The sequence below is a fragment of the Natrix helvetica genome, assembly GCF_964273705.1.
Source record: "Natrix helvetica genome assembly, chromosome: 2".
NCBI classification, from domain to species: Eukaryota; Metazoa; Chordata; class Lepidosauria; order Squamata; family Natricidae; genus Natrix; species Natrix helvetica.
Genome location: NC_138552.1, coordinates 213,702,775 through 213,720,431, shown reverse-complemented (window position 1 = coordinate 213,720,431; position 17,657 = coordinate 213,702,775). Strand labels below are relative to the sequence as shown.

At 40.5% G+C, this 17,657-nt stretch overlaps 1 long non-coding RNA gene across 1 annotated transcript in view; it reads right to left on the bottom strand.

Annotated features, from left to right (window-relative positions):
* The window catches only part of LOC309387710, an 81,305-nt gene extending 70,070 nt beyond the window's left edge, over positions 1-11,235 (bottom strand). The window contains exons 1-2 of the long non-coding RNA XR_014174647.1: positions 11,200-11,235; positions 1,647-1,803 (exon numbers count right to left, since the gene is read on the bottom strand). This is a non-coding gene — a long non-coding RNA (uncharacterized lncRNA). The remainder of the gene's footprint in view (positions 1-1,646; positions 1,804-11,199) is intronic.
* Between the last annotated feature and the right edge of the window lie 6,422 nt (positions 11,236-17,657).

The following is a 17,657-nucleotide window of genomic DNA, read 5'->3' as shown; positions in this document are numbered from 1 at the left end:
TTTTCAAGAGGCAATTGGACTTTCTAATTTTTCTTTGAAGACATTTCGCTTCTCATCCAAGAAGCTTTTTTTAGCTGTGACTGGATGGTGGGGGATGGAAGTATTCATGTTCCTTGTAGACAGCTGGTCATTTGCATTCTTTTAGAGAGTTGTTGAGGCCACTTGGAGGTTTGCTTGTGTCATCAGGGTCCTCAATAAATTTGTACTCTACATGAACCATTCACACTTGAGTTTGAGATGCAGACAATACAGACTCATCCCTGGAGGCCTTTGCCCTTGTTCGGCAGTGAAGGGACACAGGGCAGAAAACATCCTGCAGAAAGCACTGCTCCATAAACTGTCCTTTCAGCAGTTCCAAGAAGGCTCCACACACATTTGCACTACTCAGGTGACTTGAGGACACAGACAAACCTCCAAGTGGCCTCAACAACTCTCTAAAGGAATACAAATGACCAGCTGTCTACAAGAAATATAAATTCTTCCACTCCCATCATGCAGCCAAGACAGTGGTGGGTTGCGGATTCTGTTCCAACTGGTACGGTTCGAACGGCCCCAGCGTCACCTACATGCATGCGTGCGGCGTGCATGTAAATGTACGTGGTGCACTCATGCGTTGTAGCGGAGCATCATGAAGGTGCTGTACACGCCATGCACATGTGCGGAAGCCCTGCGGGCGGCTGGGCCCTCCAGAACACCATACCGGAATGATACCCGGTGCTCCGGGCAGGATCTGGTACGCCCGTACCGGGGCATACCACCTGCAACCCACCACTGAGTCAAGAGCTGAAGAAGTGAAAAGTCTTTTTAAAAAAACCAATAAAGTTGAGTTGCCTCTTGCAAAAGCACCTTTGGGACAACCATGGGCTGCATGACTGAGAATCTCCATAGACAATGCTGTAATTGAAGTATAACATGCCCTTTTTAAAATAGAAACTTGAATATTTATCATACCTTGGGATGGATGTAGGAAAGCTTCAAGGGGAGTCCTTATGCAACTAAATCAGTGGGAAAAGTTCTTGAAAATAGTTTTCAAGAGAGTCTTACACTTCTTGGAAGAGATTTCTTCCAAGAAGTGTAAGACTCTCAATGAGAGGATCTTCTGACTCCTCATATGTATTCCAGACATGCAGGAGGATTCATCTTCTATTTAATATCTACTCTTCCTTCTGGTTCTCCATCCAGACATAATTATAACTATGTGTAAGATAATTATGGGGCTTGGAAGTTTGGTTTTCTTATTTGTCACTGACTATTATTAACACTGAAGTAACACTGCAGTATGGCTGTAGATCTTGCTAGATGTCCAGAGTGAATTTTAACACTTTCAAAATATTTTAAGTAAAAACAAACATTCATCTTCCACAGCTTCATCATGAATCAAGATACTGATCTGGTTTGCATTACTAGTTCATGAATGGATGATTTAGAGATGTATGTAAGTAATTTTCCTTCCCTGGATTCTCAATGTACTCCAGACTGTAGAAAAGGGATATTTTATGGGAACTTTCAGATGTTTTTTGCTGTACCTTGACTCATACAAGATCATCTTTCTGACTTTACTGATTTTGGCAGGATTTGCTTCCTTTAAAAAAATAGTGAGATAGTTGTATTAAGTCAAAATAGGCAAAAAATTGTTATGAAACTACCTTTCTACTCTAGATGAATTCAAATTGCCAAGATCAGATGATTTACATCCCAGGGCTCTGAAGGAACTGGTAGATGTGAACTCAGCACTTCTTTCACAGTTCCTGGAGCATGGGGGAAACTGTCAGAGGACAGGAAAGGGGTTGATATGGTTCCAATCTACAAAAAAGAAAAAAAACATGGAAACTATAGGATCAATCACATCAATAACTGAAAATCCTGGAAAAGATAATCAAGCAGTATATTTGTGAGCATCTGGAAATGAACAAAGTGATTATCAGAAGCCAGCATGGGTTTGTTAAAAACAGATCAAACCTTATTGACTTTTTCCTTTTACATTACAAAATGAAATTCAATGGTGAAAAGAGTAAGGTTCTACATTTAGGCAACAAAAACGGAATGCACAGGTACAGTATAGGTGATACCTTGCTCAGTAGTAGTAACTGTGAAAGGGATCTTGGAGTCCTAGTGGACAACCATTTAAATATGAGCCAGCAGTGTGCAGCAGCTGCCAAAAAAGCCAACACAGTTCTAGGCTGCATCAACAGAGGGATAGAATCAAGATCACGTGAAGTGTTAATACCACTTTATAATGCCTTGGTAAGGCCACACTTGGAATACTGCATTCAGTTCTGGTCGCCACGATGTAAAAAAGATGTGGAGACTCTAGAAAGAGTGCAGAGAAGAGCAACAAAGATGATTAGGGGACTGGAGACTAAAACATATGAAGAACGGTTGCAGGAACTGGGTATGTTTAGCTTAAGAGAAAGAAGGACTAGGGGAGACATGATAGCATTGTTCCAATATCTCAGAGGTTGCCACAAAGAAGAGGGAGTCAAACTATTCTCCAAAGCACCTGAGGGTAGAACAAGAAGCAATGGGTGGAAACTAATCAAGGAGAGAAGCAACTTAGAACTGAGGAGAAATTTCCTGACAGTGAGAACAATTAATCAGTGGAACAGCTTGCCTCCAGAAGTTGTGAATGCCCCAACACTGGAAGTCTTTAAGAAGATGTTGGATAGCTATTTGTCTGAAACGGTATAGGGTTTCCTGCCTAGGCAGGGGGTTGGACTAGAAGACCTCCAAGGTCCCTTCCAACTCTACTATTGTATTGTATTGTATTGTATTGTATTGTATTGTATTTTTTTTCATGATGACAGTGGTGAGGCTGTGCCTCCCCTGCCTCACCTGACTGCACGTCACTGGTAGGTAGGTAGGTAGGTAGGTAGGTAGGTAGGTAGGTAGGTAGGTAGGTAGGTAGGTAGAAGGATAGAGAGAGAGAGAAATAGAGATAGAGAGAAATACAGTAGATAGGTAGGTGTGTCTGCTGGCACAGCACTTGATCAATGTAATTCTCATCAATCAGTTAAAGAGCTTTCCAAAAGAGGAAAAAAAGGTTTTTGCATTCTGCAAACCACCCAAAAACGGTCCGTTTTTCACAAAAATGGGCTCAGTTTTTTTTTCCAAAAAAAGCCATGAATAGACTTGGGGGGGGGGCTTGCAGAGTGCTCCTGGGGGTCCCCCCCAAAAACAAGCAAAAAATGGCCCATTTTTCGCAAAAATGGGCCCATTTTTTGTCAAATAAATTGCATGCATAGCCTTATGGAGGCTTATAGAGTGCTGCTAGGGGCTGGGGGGGCAAAAAACAACCCGTCTTTTGCTCATCTCTGTCCTTCCCAGCCCCCAGGATCTCTCTGAAAGCCTCCATAGGGGTATGCACAGCCATTTTGGTGAAGGGGCAGGGCTTCGGAAGACAAGAATGCTGTATTCGGTGTATAAGATGCACCCATATTTTCTGCCTCTTTTTTGAGGAAAAATGTGCATCTTATACTCCAAAAAAAAATGGTACTTCTTGGTAAAACTGAACAATATGGAATAGACAGTACCATCACCAGATGGATTTGCAGTTGGCTGACCAACCACACTGTGTAGTCCTCAGTGGAATTAAATCTCCATGGAGGGATGCATGCAGTGGAGTACCTCGGGGTTCTGTTTTGGGGCTTGAAAATATTGGACAACTATTTTTCCAAGATGATATATGGTCTTTTGCCATGGTAGAGGATTGGACTAGAAGCTCTCCAAGGTCCCTTACAGTCCTATGATTCTAGTCTAGTCTAGTCTAGTCTTTCTGTAGCAAATCTTTTCCGCATTTCCAAATTACTCCCTATGAAAAACTGAAAGGGCTGAAAATCTAACTTCATATCTCTTGACGTTACTGCCATAGTGACATGCTCTCTTCTGCCCTGGAAGGAAAATATATATCCATATTTCTAGGTAGACTATCATCCTCTTCAGTTCCTTGACTAAATTCTATTTTCAGGGAATTAACCAGATATTGGGCAATTTGAAAGTGTTACAATTTTGTAGGTATGATATACAGGGTTGCTTGAAAGATTCCTTTGGAAACTTTTGCTCCAATCCCAACAACATCAATGAGCCATGTAGCAATTCCACTTTCTTCATAGAGTCAGTTCTTCAATTTTTTACACATCCTAACATTCTTAGATTTGTGCAAGTTTTGCCAAATTTGCCTTCAGGTTTGTGTGTGAGCTCCTGAAAAAGATCACATAATTGGGGGCTGTCATAATAATTATAATATCTGTAAGATGATCTATCATAGAGATCATGCATTCAGTTCAAGATCCCCTAAAATATCTCTGGCACATAATCACCCTCTGTTTGAAGAAACATAATCATAAAATAAAGAGAAAACTCAGGATTTAGAGCCAAATCAGTGGTTGAGATCTATAGTTTAGGAGTATTTCATGTCGGTTTTCAGTTTATGAAATAGGAATTCTTATAAAATATGTCTGCTTTCATTCATAGCACTTTGTATTCTGCAATGCAAGTGTTCCATTAACCTAATTGTTAAAAGAAAATTATACAATGTATTTGGAACACATGCAAAGCGTATTAATAAAAAAGCTAGCTTGTAATAATACATGTTGGTGACAAAAAGCTCTTAACATATATAGGAAGGAAATTACTGAGAGGATTTTGTAAGAAAGTATACATATACATTTGTGCATACAAAGTTGTGAAAACTGTGCATGGTGGAAATGTGATAAGCAAATGGTTTTTTTTAAAAAAAAAGTATCCTTAATTTATTTTAATTTATTTTCTGGATCTTGCACAAGGCCTTCAATAACCTTCTTAGCTGTAAAATACTAGAGCTGCAAAATAAGCCTGTCCATGCATAGCAGATTTTTTTTTTTGAATTGCTGAAATTGGAAGAGCTACAGTTTTTGAACTTCTGGGGTAAGAGAACACAGATATTCCTTTCTGAAACGTGAACTAAGCTATGAAGGAGCTTTCTTTTTCTTTTTGACAAGTCTGATACACAGTTATCTTGGTGTTACTTTATATATTTCTAATTTCCCAAAAAACTTGGAAGTGTCTGTTTTATAAAACCATAAATAAGGGAGAAACTTCAGTAACCATCTCTTTTCAGTCCCTAGGAGTCACTAGCATCCTTCATGGAAATATAGCTGGCACTTTTTCCTCAAAAACATTAAGTGAAAAATAGTTGCACGGACTTATGAAAAATTGCTGTGACATCCTACTTAAGTTAGTAGTTACTTAAGTATTTAATGCACCTTTAAACTCCATTTAGTGATGGAAAAAATACCCTCAGCATGCCTTGGAATAAATTGGGTCTTATCAACCATTTCTTGCAAAGCTTTTTCGTGTGGGTGTGTATGGATGTGTGTATGGGTGTATGGATGTGTGCACACACACACATATACAAACAAACACAAACATAAGCAATTATTTCCAAGTTTCTACGAAAGAGCCCACCTTCCCAAGCAAATTTATGTTCGCAATATCTTGTGGATTATTATAATTTTACATGAAGAGCCCCGAGCATTGCTTTATAATGGAAGAATGAGATTTAAACATGTTCACAAAATTAATAAGCAAATGTCCATTACATAAATACATGGGCTTCTCTAATAAGAGAGCTGGTTTAGTCCAGCATAAATTTTGTGTAAGTATTTAAAATTAATTTCGAAGGTCACCACAAAATAATGCATGGAATTTAGTCAACTGTTCCTTTAGTTTCTGTCATTGAGGGTTTTTTTATGTGACTGTTTTATTTCTCATGTGTTTTTCTAAGGTTACATGCACTTTAGCATTTATAATATTTATGAATGTTTCTAGTGGGCTTTACTTTTTCCCTTGTGAATTTCTTGTTAATCGATTTGATGCACCTTGGATTAAACTACATGTGTTTTTCTATTGTTTTAATGGTGTTTGTAAACCCCTTTTAATAATTGTTAAGATAAGACAGAAGGCTAGCTTTACCACTAGGTAAAGTAAGGCACCAGTTTAGGTCAATAGAGCTGTTCCAGATGATATTTGAGGGGTAAATGGTCTCTCATATAATTGCAACTATTTTATTGATAACATACTGTTCATGTTGATTCTATGTTTTTAATCATATCTTTTTATGGTGTAAATTACTAGGGGTTGTTGTAGAGTAGACCTATTATTAAGGGGTAAATTTCAGGCATCAAATGTAGGGAATGCCAGTGATGTGTTAGAGACCAATGTGTGCCTTGTGGCTCAACCTCAACCCTTTAATGCCATGAAATAAGTTTTCCTGTTCCTGCTAGTTTTGGTTTAGATTTAGTGCATGTAATGTAACAGTAACTGATAGCACAAGTGGCAAGATTCCAATGATAAGCAAGCCTGGGATTCACAGGCCAGCAGGGAATTAGGGTAGTTCGTGATCAAAGTATCTCCCCTGCCAGGTAAGAATGCTCAAAATACACTATATTGCCAAAAGTATTCGCTCACCTCCCTTTACTCGCATATGAACTTACTGTAAGTGACATCCCATTCCTAATTCATAGGGTTCAATATGACGTCGGTCCACCCTTTGCAGCTATAACAGCTTCAACTCTTCTGGGAAGGCTGTCCACAAGGTTCAGGAGTGTGTTTATGGGAATTTTTGACCATTCTTCCAGAAGCGCATTTATGAGGTCACACACTGATGTTGGATGAGTTTATGTGGCCTACCACTTCGTAGCTGAGTGTCAGGCCTGCAGAGGTTCCTTTAAGAATCTTTGGCCTGCCACACTTTCTTATAATTTCCTATGCGTTTCATTAGTAGTTGGGAGGGGGGAATAGAAAGGAGTAGGATTATGGAATGTATTGTTGTGATTCTTCCTAGAAGCTCAAGGTCATCTTTTGTCTCCGCACCTCGACACCTGATCAGAAGCAGAGGGTGTAGATGCCAGCGTGGAAGATGATGATTGGAACATGTGATGAATTATGGGGTGTGGGGATAGATATGAACTTTCAACTGGGTGAACCCACAGGATGTACATTAGAGTTGAAATTTCATAGCATAATGCCAACATGCCTGTATTATTAAATTGGAACTTTAAGGATGATTCTGTTCTGGATTCTGATTTACTTTTGCATGGTATTTGGAACGCTGACACTGAGTTGCTGTCGTTCCCAAACACTTCCACGTTCTTATGATACAGCTGACAGTTGACTGTGGAATATTTAGGAGTGAGGAAATTTCACGACTGGATTTGTTGCACAGGTGGCATCCTATCACAGTTCCACGCTGGAATTCACTGAGCTCCTGAGAGCGATCCATTCTTTCACAAATGTGTGTAAAAATAGTCTGCATGCCTAGGTACTTGATTTTATACACCTGTGGCCATGGAAGTGATAGGAACACCTGATTCTGATTATTTGGATGGGTGAGCGAATACTTTTGGCACATGTCAGAAGAAAGCAGTGGCAAACTACTCCTGTACTGCTTCCAAGAAAACTGCATCAATATATGTATATACCAGGAATCAAGCTGAACTCAAGGGGGAGGCAACCTACAAAGAATGGGAGGAACAACCTTTGCCTCAGGTAGAAAAAGATCTTGGCAGAGCCATGTGCAGGATTGGGTTGGATTAGATTAGATTAGATTAGATTAGATTAGATGATGGAGAGGTAGAGATAGATGAGAGATAGATGAGAGGTAAAGAGAGAGATTGAGAGAGATATGATAGTTTCTCAATGGAACAATCAGTCTATTACATTTAGGGTTAAATTTACAGTAGGACTTAGGTTTAGATTTACGTATAGGTTGAAGATTAGGCTGAGACATCGGTTTAGGCTTAGGTTTAGGGTTAGAGGTGGATTAGGGTTGTGGTAGTGATTAGGGTTAGAACTAGGTTTGGGCTCAGGTTAAGATAGCGATTAAGGTTGGTCTTGGGTTTGGGTTAGGGTTAAAGTTAGGATTGGGATGAGTGATGGGATTCAAATAATTTAACAACTGGTTCTCTGCCCCAATTATTTCTTCCAACAACCAGTTCACCAAACCGTTCAGAAAGTTAACAACCGGTTCTCCTGAAGTGGTGTGAACTGGCTGAATCCCACCACTGGTTGGGATTAGAATTAAGGTTAGGGTTAGGGTTAAATTAGGCTCCATGAATTTGGAGAATAAAATAAGAGATTACAAATGGATTCATAGAATGGTGGTATAATTAGGCATTTCCTGGTAAACTACTGTATTTTTCGGAGTATAAGATTCTCTCAAAAAAGAAGCTGAAAATCTGGGTGCATCTTATACATCGAATGCAGCATTTTTTGCCTCCCAAAGCCCCACCCCTTCACCAAAATGGCCATGCAGAGCCTGTAGAAGGCTTTCAGAGAACTCCTGAAGGCTAGGAATGGCAGAAATGAGCAAAAAATGGGCCGGGTTTTTTGCTCAATTTTGACCCTCTCCCCCAGGAACACTCTATAAGCCTCCATAAAGCTATGCATGCAATTTGCTTGACATAAAATGGGCCCGTTTTTGTGAAAAACAGGCTGTTTTTTGTTTGTTTTTGCCCCCTACCCTCCAGGAGCACTCTACAAGCCCCCCAAAGGCTATTCATGTCTTTTTTTTAAAAATGGGCCTGTTTTCATGAAAAATGGGCCATTTTGGGGAGGTTTGCAGAGTGCAAAACCTTTTTTTCCCCTTTCGGAAAGCTCTTTAGTTAGGGCAGAAACAAAGTCTTAGGTGCTGCAGATTGTCAGCAATTTCCTTCTCCAACACATGGATAAATACACCTGGAAACATCTACCTACCTACCTACTTTCTCTCTCTACCTACCTACTGTATTTCTGCCTCTCTCTCTTTCTCTCTCTCTATCCCTCTGTCTACCTACCTACTCTCTCTCTCCCTAACTACCTACTGTATTTCTCCCCCCTCTACCTACCTACCTACCTACTCTCTCCCCCTACCTACCTACTGTATTCTCTCTCTCTCTCTCTCTCTCTCTCTCTCTCTCTCTCTCTCTCTCTCTCTCTCTCTCTCTCTCTCTCTCTCTCTCTCTTGCATTTGTACTGATAAATAAATAAAGGGAGACTGGTATAGATCTATTTCAAGCTATTTAGCTCTCATCAGCTAGCCATACCCTTACTGGGAATCGAACCTGGGCTGTATTACATATCAGGCAGTTGTGTTAGCCACTAAGCCACAGGCTCTCCTCCTTTATCAGCTAAGCCAGGAAAATAGGTATGTATTGTGTCACAACCCCTGGTATGCCCAAATATGGAAGGGAGCATACTGCTTCCCTTTTTTCTTTCTTTTGGCTCACCCTAGGAGCCATCCAGGCAGAAAACCATTTTTTAATATAGCCTTTGTTACATTTGTGTTGCATTTGTGCTGATAAATAAATAAAGGGAGAACTAGTATAGTCTATATTTGGGCATACCAGGGGTATTCCCATGTGGTTCACAAATAAAACAAAAAATAAATTAAAAAAAATTGCAACATCAAGTTTTGTCCTTGACTCAAAAAAGATTTTTTTAACCCTAACCTCAACCATATTCCTAATCTTAGTTTAATTTTCATGTGTACTGGAGTTTTCCCATGCAATTTAGTGTGATTACAAATAAGTCATAACAGAAAGCTGTCACCCTGTCGGTTTTCAGCTCTTACCACAATATCTTCATTTCATTCTCATTTGATTTACATGCAATGTGTTCTGAAAACTATCAACTAATACAATTCATTTTGAAGCTATTTCATTTCCGTCAAGGAACAGTGAAGTGCAAAGTGTCGTTTCTTTTCTTAATGGAAATGAAGTGGGGAGATTACATTCTAATCAGCTCACAAAATATTGACAGAAATCAAACAAAGATTGAAAAGTTGCGAGCCACAGATGAACATAGATTTGCCAGCTGGCAAGTTATCCCGATCTTTGCCAAGCCGCACACTTAGTTTTAGCTCATTTTATTAAGGTTCGAAAAATTAATTGAAAAAAATGAAGAGCTGAAAATTATACCCGAAATTAATCTTTTTGTATTGAATCACATCACATCTGACTTATTTTTTTTGCTCTACAAATCTCTGTCAAATTATATTGACTACAAACCATTGGAGAGAAATTGTAAGTTTCTTGACATCTTCAGGAAACCAATTTTGTTTCCAAGAATGATGAAACTCATAGCCCAACAAAATCAACTCTTTGTGTGCATTTCTTCATCAGCCGAGATTGTCTGATATGCCCACCCCTAACTTGCATTTTGCCTAGCTCACTTGGGGGGGAAAAAGCCCTTAAATGCAATTTTCCAGGCATGTGAATTTGCAGATATGCTACACTTTTAAGGATTTGCTGAAAAATAACACTTCGCTCGCAAGGCTATTTTGGCTCCATGGAATGATTAAAGCTTTCAGAGTCTCTCACTACATTTACTATTCAAAGACAATTTTCCCAAGCAAACGTCATCGGGCCAACCAACAAATAAGGCTTAAAAACACTTTCTGTGTGCTCCAAAGCTGACTAATATTGACAGCAGTATACTGAAAGTGCATTTTTTAAATTTGTAGATAGTGAGGGCAAAGTTGGCTTTAAAATTCACTGGGATGTCTTGCAAATGGGAAGGATTGTGATATAGTGGATTTCACTGTTTATCTATTTTTTTCCTTAACTGCTAATCTATAAAGTAGTCACTATAGTTCCTTGCATAGTTTCCCAGTCCAAAAACAATAATACATTCAGATTCTACTTTGTCTGAAATAAATTTGGAATTTGTGAATTACAGAGGAAGGAAGGAAGGAAGGAAGGAAGGAAGGAAGGAAGGAAGGAAGGAAGGAAGGAAGGAAGGAAGGAAGGAAGGAAATACTATGTATGAGTGAGAAGCATAACCATCAAACTCAGCATTCCTTCAATGCAAGCAAAAGAAAATAGTAGCAAACTTGTCATTCTATCTTTTTTAATTTCCTTGTTGCATGTAATATGACCTTCTTAGAATCTGATGTATCCAGCTGTCTGCACAACAGGCTCATTCATGGCTTTGCAGAGAAGGAAGGGGAGGGGGAAATAAACCCATCCCGTAGAACTACAAACACAGGAAAACTTCAACATGTCCCCAAGGAAGCTTTGTACACCTACCAATTCTTGACAAAGGGCATAACTAAATGCACGTAACTAAATGCAAATGAGTGGCAGTGGAGTTGAAATGTTTCATTGTTTTATTCAAGGAGGAAACCCACCGACCCCACCCCATCATATGTCACTGGAAAGAAACAAAAATAGAATAGACACTTACTTCCTCTCTCTCCAATTCCCTCTTGTTGTTTTCCTGCAACTACAATGAGGTCTTGCATACAGTATGCTTAAGGAATTCAGTGGACTTCCAAAATCAGTTCTAACAGGAAGCATGTGTCACCACACAATAGCTGAGAGCACTTGCTTTTTGTTTCAATATTTTTAAAGGAATGATGGCTGGGGGTGGGGGGTGGGGACACTTTGAAAACTAATCGTTTGCAGTTCCCCAGGGACCTAGCTTTTCTATGAAAGCCAGGATTGGGCTGTTCAATCAATCAGTCAGTCAATCTCTAAAGATACACAGCATGGATGGCGAATGCAAAGAAAAACCCAACACAATAAACCCAGTTAGTTGTGTAGTAGCTTCCCCAGATTTGTCACCCTCCAGAAGTCTTCAGATTTGATCACTTTAGCTAGCATGGCATCATCTGGAAATTACTAAACTTGTAGTTCCAGGTTTATGGGAGTCACCCGGATGAGAAAAACTGTTGATAAACAGGGCTTAATCATACAGCACCACACTTCTTTTTATTGCTTCCTGGAATGTTGTGTGATCATTCCAGGAAACAATGGAGAAAAAGACAGAAATATATCTCCAAAGGACTTTAGAATAAAAAAGTCCTCTTGGCTTTTTCATGCGTTTTTTTAATGTCAATGTGATTTTTGTCCATCTCTATTCAGTCTGACCATTTTGTTTGCTTGTTTGTTTTTATTAAAGCCAAGCCTTGCAAAATCTTTGTTATAGCACACATTAGGAACAACTAATTTTTAAAGGATTGACAGGTCACTACTCTCTCCTATCTTTCTATCTTGGCATATTTCTGAGCCCCTGAAGTAAGCAACAGCAATAAGACTGGAGAAAGTATTCAAAATAGATTTCCAATCAAATATTAAGGCAGAGTACACGTATTAGTGTATCTTGATCAATATATGTTCCCATACATTTGGAGGGTTATAAAAGCATGCAAACGTTACTATTTTCTGGCTACTTTTACCTGCCCAGTTTTAAAACCCATCTAAGATTTTTCACACCTGTAGCATCCCACAGCAGAAAACTTAATTTTGGTTGAAGATAATCTTACTGCTTTAAGGTAACCTACTGAATAGAACCTTTGAAACCACATTACTGCCCCCACAAAGGTCAGAAGACTCTATTATTGTAATCTAAAGGCTATTCAGTCAGCAAATGGCATCCAAAATGCATTTGGCAGCTGAACTTCAGTCCCTAGTGGGAGACTGCCTGTTTTATCATGAATTCATGCATTTAAACTGAACCAGGGTTATTGAAACTGTAAACATCTCTGACCTCCTCATGGAAATATTTGGTCCTCAGAAGAAGTCTTTGTCACTGAAGCTGCAGTATCAGTTTTAGGTCAACCCTTGGAATGTGACTTCTGGAAGCAAAAAGATTTTGCCCAGCCTTGCAGAGATGGGAAGGAGAAAAGCTTGACTGCCAAAGAAGTAAGGAATTCAATAATTGTTCTCAAGTGGAAAAGCATATGATGATGATGGGTGACTCATTGTTGAGAGGAAAAGAGTCAGTAATCTGCAGACCAGACAAGGAAGTATGACATCTCCCAGGAGTAAAGATCTAGGATATCATGGGAGACTGATCCGACTAAGGAAAGCCAGTATATTTTTCTTCTGTTTTATGTTGAGAAAAATGATAGTGTCAGAAAGATCCTGAAACAAATATTTAGATACTACAAGGAGTTAGGCGAGAAGGCAAGAGTTTTCAACACAGGTAGTGGTTTAGTCCATACTCCATACTGAAGGTCATTGTCCCAAAAAGGAAAAGAAGATTTTGGAAATGAATTGCTGGTTTAAGGGATGATGTCATCAAGAAAAAAATAATTTTGGCCCATAATCTATACTATCTGCAGGAAGGGTTTCTGATAAAAGATGGGCTTCTATTATTGTTACTACAGGCCACCAACCAAGAAGAAGTTGTAGATTAAATCTTCACACATTTTTAGATAGCTAAAGTGTCCAGGAACCATACCACTATAGCAGTGATGGCTAACCTTTTTGTTGTCGTGTGTTGAAAGCACATGCAAGCCCTCCTGCATGAACCCCCCTGCACACCCTGCCCCCCGAGGCATGACCCTTGCACCCCCATTTGGGCCTGGAAGGCCTCCTGTACCAACCTGGAAGCCAAAGTGAGGGCCCTTCACAAGGCCCAAAATATAATGTGAGTACTCCCTTGCATAAACCCCATCCCCCGTGCATGCACCATGCATCCCTGCATGCACCCTACCCTGCATGCAAGGTACAGACCTAGGTAGGAGGCACACGCGCATGCGTGGTGGAGCTGGGCTGGGGCGATGGTTGGTGTCCCCGCAGAGAGGCTCTGCATGCCACCTGCGGCAGGCGTACCATTGGTTTGCCATCACGCCACTATACTAATGGAGTATTTTAAGTAATCCCAAATCAATTGAGAACCAAATTCTGCAGAAGTTGAAAAAACAATAGTTGCTTGAGATGATTGCAGACAAGTTAATTGTCCAACAAGTAGAGAAAGGAATCAGAGGATTGGCAGGGAAGAGCAGAGAAGAAAGGTGAGGAAGTTGTAGGAACCTTGGGAAAGAGTAATCATGTGATCATAACATTCACTGTATTGAAGGCAAAAAGAATTGAAAGTAGTCAGATTATGTTCTGGAATTCAAAAGATCTGACTTTAATTAAATGGGGGGGGGAGGACAGGAAGGATTCCAGGAATGGAAATCCAGAATATCTTAAACTTATACTTAAACTTTCGGTTCCATCCAACAAAATATTTTTTAAAAATTATTTGAAAGTATTACTAAACATGTAACTCTGTCCATGTTAATCTGCCAGTAAACCCTTTAAAAGTTCATCAGTCTTTTTTCATAAGAATTTTTAGAGCATATGTAGATAGAATGGAAGTAAAAGTATGTTTTCTTCTTTCAATTATATCAAGTTTATGAAATATTTGCTTTTTATAGGATATTTATTTGAAATGGGGGGACTCTTTTTTTTCACAGTTCCCCTAAATTCTTCTAGATTCTATGCAAAATAAAGTCAAAGGAGCAATAATAGGTATTTCAGACATCCCCAAAGGTTTAACATTGCAATAGGCACACACACACTTACACAACACAAAGCAATTGCTTAGCTAGTGTTGATAAATTAATTCACCACATTTTGCCTCCTAAGGCTGGGATGACTTCAGCATGTGCACTGTAGAAGCTAAAAAGGTTACAGAGATGGCAATAAAGTATTTTCTCAAAAAGTCTACCTAAAGTCCATTTTGGTCCTGTGGCTATTTTCATATCAGTAATTAACTTTATAGGTTTTCTGACCTAAGCAATTCTATGTGAGGTGTTTGCCTGGTCTAGATGTTTTCTAAAATGCTACCAAACGATTAAACATAAAATTCTTAAATGAAGAGAACATATTTTATTAAATATCCTAGAGCAGTACTGTTTGCCTGCTCTCATGCCTATGTCTGGCTGCCAGCTGATAAACGCCTTTGCTTTAAGATATTACTTATTAGCATGCCTGTATATTTCTACCTCATGCTGTCACCCAAGGGTGATTGCTATCTGTTAATTGAATTCTATGCCAGGAACTATGTCTTTGTGTGCCTGCCATTATAATTTCTGAGGATTGTAACTTTATTTCCCATTTTTAAGTTGTGCAAATAGGTGTCTACGTATTTAGTTAAAGTGTGCTTATGCATATAAGGCACAGAGGAAAGAGTAAGACATAGACACATGCACATAAAACTGCACTGAATACTTTCTCTCTCTCTCTCTCTCTCTCTCTCTCTCTCTCTCTCTCTCTCTCTCTCTCTCTCTCTCATTTATTTTTTCCATTTACTCAAAAAAAGACAATTACAAAATTAGCACTACAAATGACTATTGAAACTCCCTCATTGAAAGGCTTTAGCAATGACTAACTGTGGCCTAGTCTGGGAATTGAATATAATATGTGTGGTTTGTCAGTGGAAATCAGTGTTTCTGAATTTTCATAGCATTTTCCTTTCTGGTGATCAAGCTAGTGTACAGATAACTAGCGTCAGTTGGTACGGCTTCTGGATCAGAATAGCAATAGAACTTAGACTTATATACCCCTTTACAATGCTTTACAGCACTCTCTAAGCAGTTTACAGAGTCAGCATGTTGCCCCCAACAATTTGGCTTCTCATTTTACCCAGCTTGGAAGGATGGAAGGCTGAGTCAACCTTGAGCCTGATGAGATTTGAACTGCCAAATTGCAGGCAGCCGGCAGTCAGCAGAAGTAGCCTGCAGTACTGCATTCTAACCAATGTGCTACCGCGAAACAAATACTTGCATTTTCTATGTCATATATTGAATGTATAATCATTTTTAATACCTACCTACCTACCTACCTACCTACCTACCTACCTACCTACCTACCTATCATCTATCTATCTATCTATCTATCTATCTATCTATCTATCTATCTATCCATCCATCCATCCATCTATCTATCTATCTATCTATCCACCATATCTATCTATTTATTAGATTTGCTTGCTTCCCATCTCAGGGTGATTCTGAGAGGCTTACAACATTAAAAGCCAATATAACCATGAAGAATAAATATTTCTAATAATGGTCAAAATTACAATTAAAAAGATGGGGAGAAAGAGAGGAGGATAAGCAGGGGAGGTGGTGAGGTCTTCTTTTAACCCATCAATCACCGTCAGCTTAATATACCTGTTAGATTCGGGCAACGAGAGGACAGACTCCAGATGGTAGTGACATAACAGCTCTTTATTAGTTAAGTAGTAGTGATCCATCTTGCTTCGGGGTCGTGCAGCTCCCCTTTTATGGGGAGCTGGCAGACCTCCTGTCCAATCAGAACATCCCCTTGTTCCCGCCCTAGTGGCGGACCTGAGTGGAGACTACAGCAGTTTATGTAAATATCTAACACCCCTCCCCTCTTAGATGGAGTGTTCCGGTTAGTGACAAAGTCCTGTAAGTATGCGGGTTTCTGCCTCGTTCGGGTGGACCTGCGTAGTTCTGGTTGTGCCGGAACGGGCGCAGGATCGGATTGTCCTTTTTGTTCCACTGTCCTGGCTGGGGATTGTAGATTCCCTTCGCTCGGGGACTGCTCCGTTCTTTCGTCGGTCTCCGGATCCACCCCTGGCTCCGCTGTGCCGTAGTCGTCTGCGATGTGCATGTCGGGTTGTTGTGTTGGCAATCTTTCCGATGGTATGAGTTCTTCGTTCGATGATCGTAGGTTGGAGTGTGTCAGACGGCCCCGGAGTTGGTCGATGTGTCTTTTCCAGTTCCTGCCGTCTTCCAATTCTAACAAGTAGGAACGAGGTCCGGTGATGCCTATTACCTTTGCTGGAATCCACAGTGTCCCCCCTGCATAGTTGTGGGCGTATACATAATCCCCTATGCTAAAGTTCCGAATTTTGCTTGTGGAGTTTGGGGGCTATGTGGCAGAGTAATTTGGGTGTAGACGGTCTAGGTGAGACCTTAGCCGGTGACCCATGAGGAGTTCAGCAGGACTCCTACCCGTCGTGGCGCTAGGGGTAATGTGTTGGATTAAAAGATAGTGATCGATTCATGTTTGCCAATCACCCGGGCCCATCCTAGCAAGGGCTTCTTTTGCAGCGCGCACCATTCTTTCCGCCTGACCATTCGATGCCGGATGGAATGGCGCAACGAGGGCATGCCAAATTCCCTGACTAGCTAGATTCGAATTGCATGGCCGTGAACTGGGGCCCGTTGTCGGAGACCAGGAGGTCGGGCAGGCAGTGCGTGGTGAAAAGTCGCCGTAGTACCCTGATTACCGCCTCTGCCGTGATCGAGGTCATCAGGACCACTTCTAACCATTTGGAGTATGCGTCCACAACTATTAAAAACATTTGTCCCTGAATTGGTCCTGCGAAGTCTATGTGTATTCGCGACCAGGGTGCTTGCGGTTTGTCTCATTCCATAGCGGGCACTTCAGGGGGGGCTGGCCTGGACTCCTGGCACGGATTGCAAGTGGCCACCCATTCCTCTATCTCCTTGTCCATGTTAGGCCACCACACGTAGCTCCTCGCCAATGCTTTCATCCTTATGATCCCTGGATGCCCTACATGCAAAGCTTCTAATACATTTCTCCGCAGTTTGTGCGGTACAACAACTCGATCCCCCCACAATAAACAACCTTTCAAAACTGACAGTTCATCGCGCTTAGACCAAAACAATTTGAATTCGGGTCCCACAGTCCCTTTGGGCCACCCCCTCCATACCCAAGTTTGTACTTGTCTGATTACGTTGTCCTTAGCAGAAAACCTAGCAACGTCCACAGAAGATACTGGCCCTGTGTCCAAACAGTCAATCAAAAGGACCGGTATTTCTGGAGTGGGGTCGGTCAACAGTTCCGGTAACGGGCAGCGGCTGAGCGCGTCTGCATGCCCCAATGTAGAACCTGGTCGGTGTACCAGTTTGTAGGAATACGCAGCCAGGA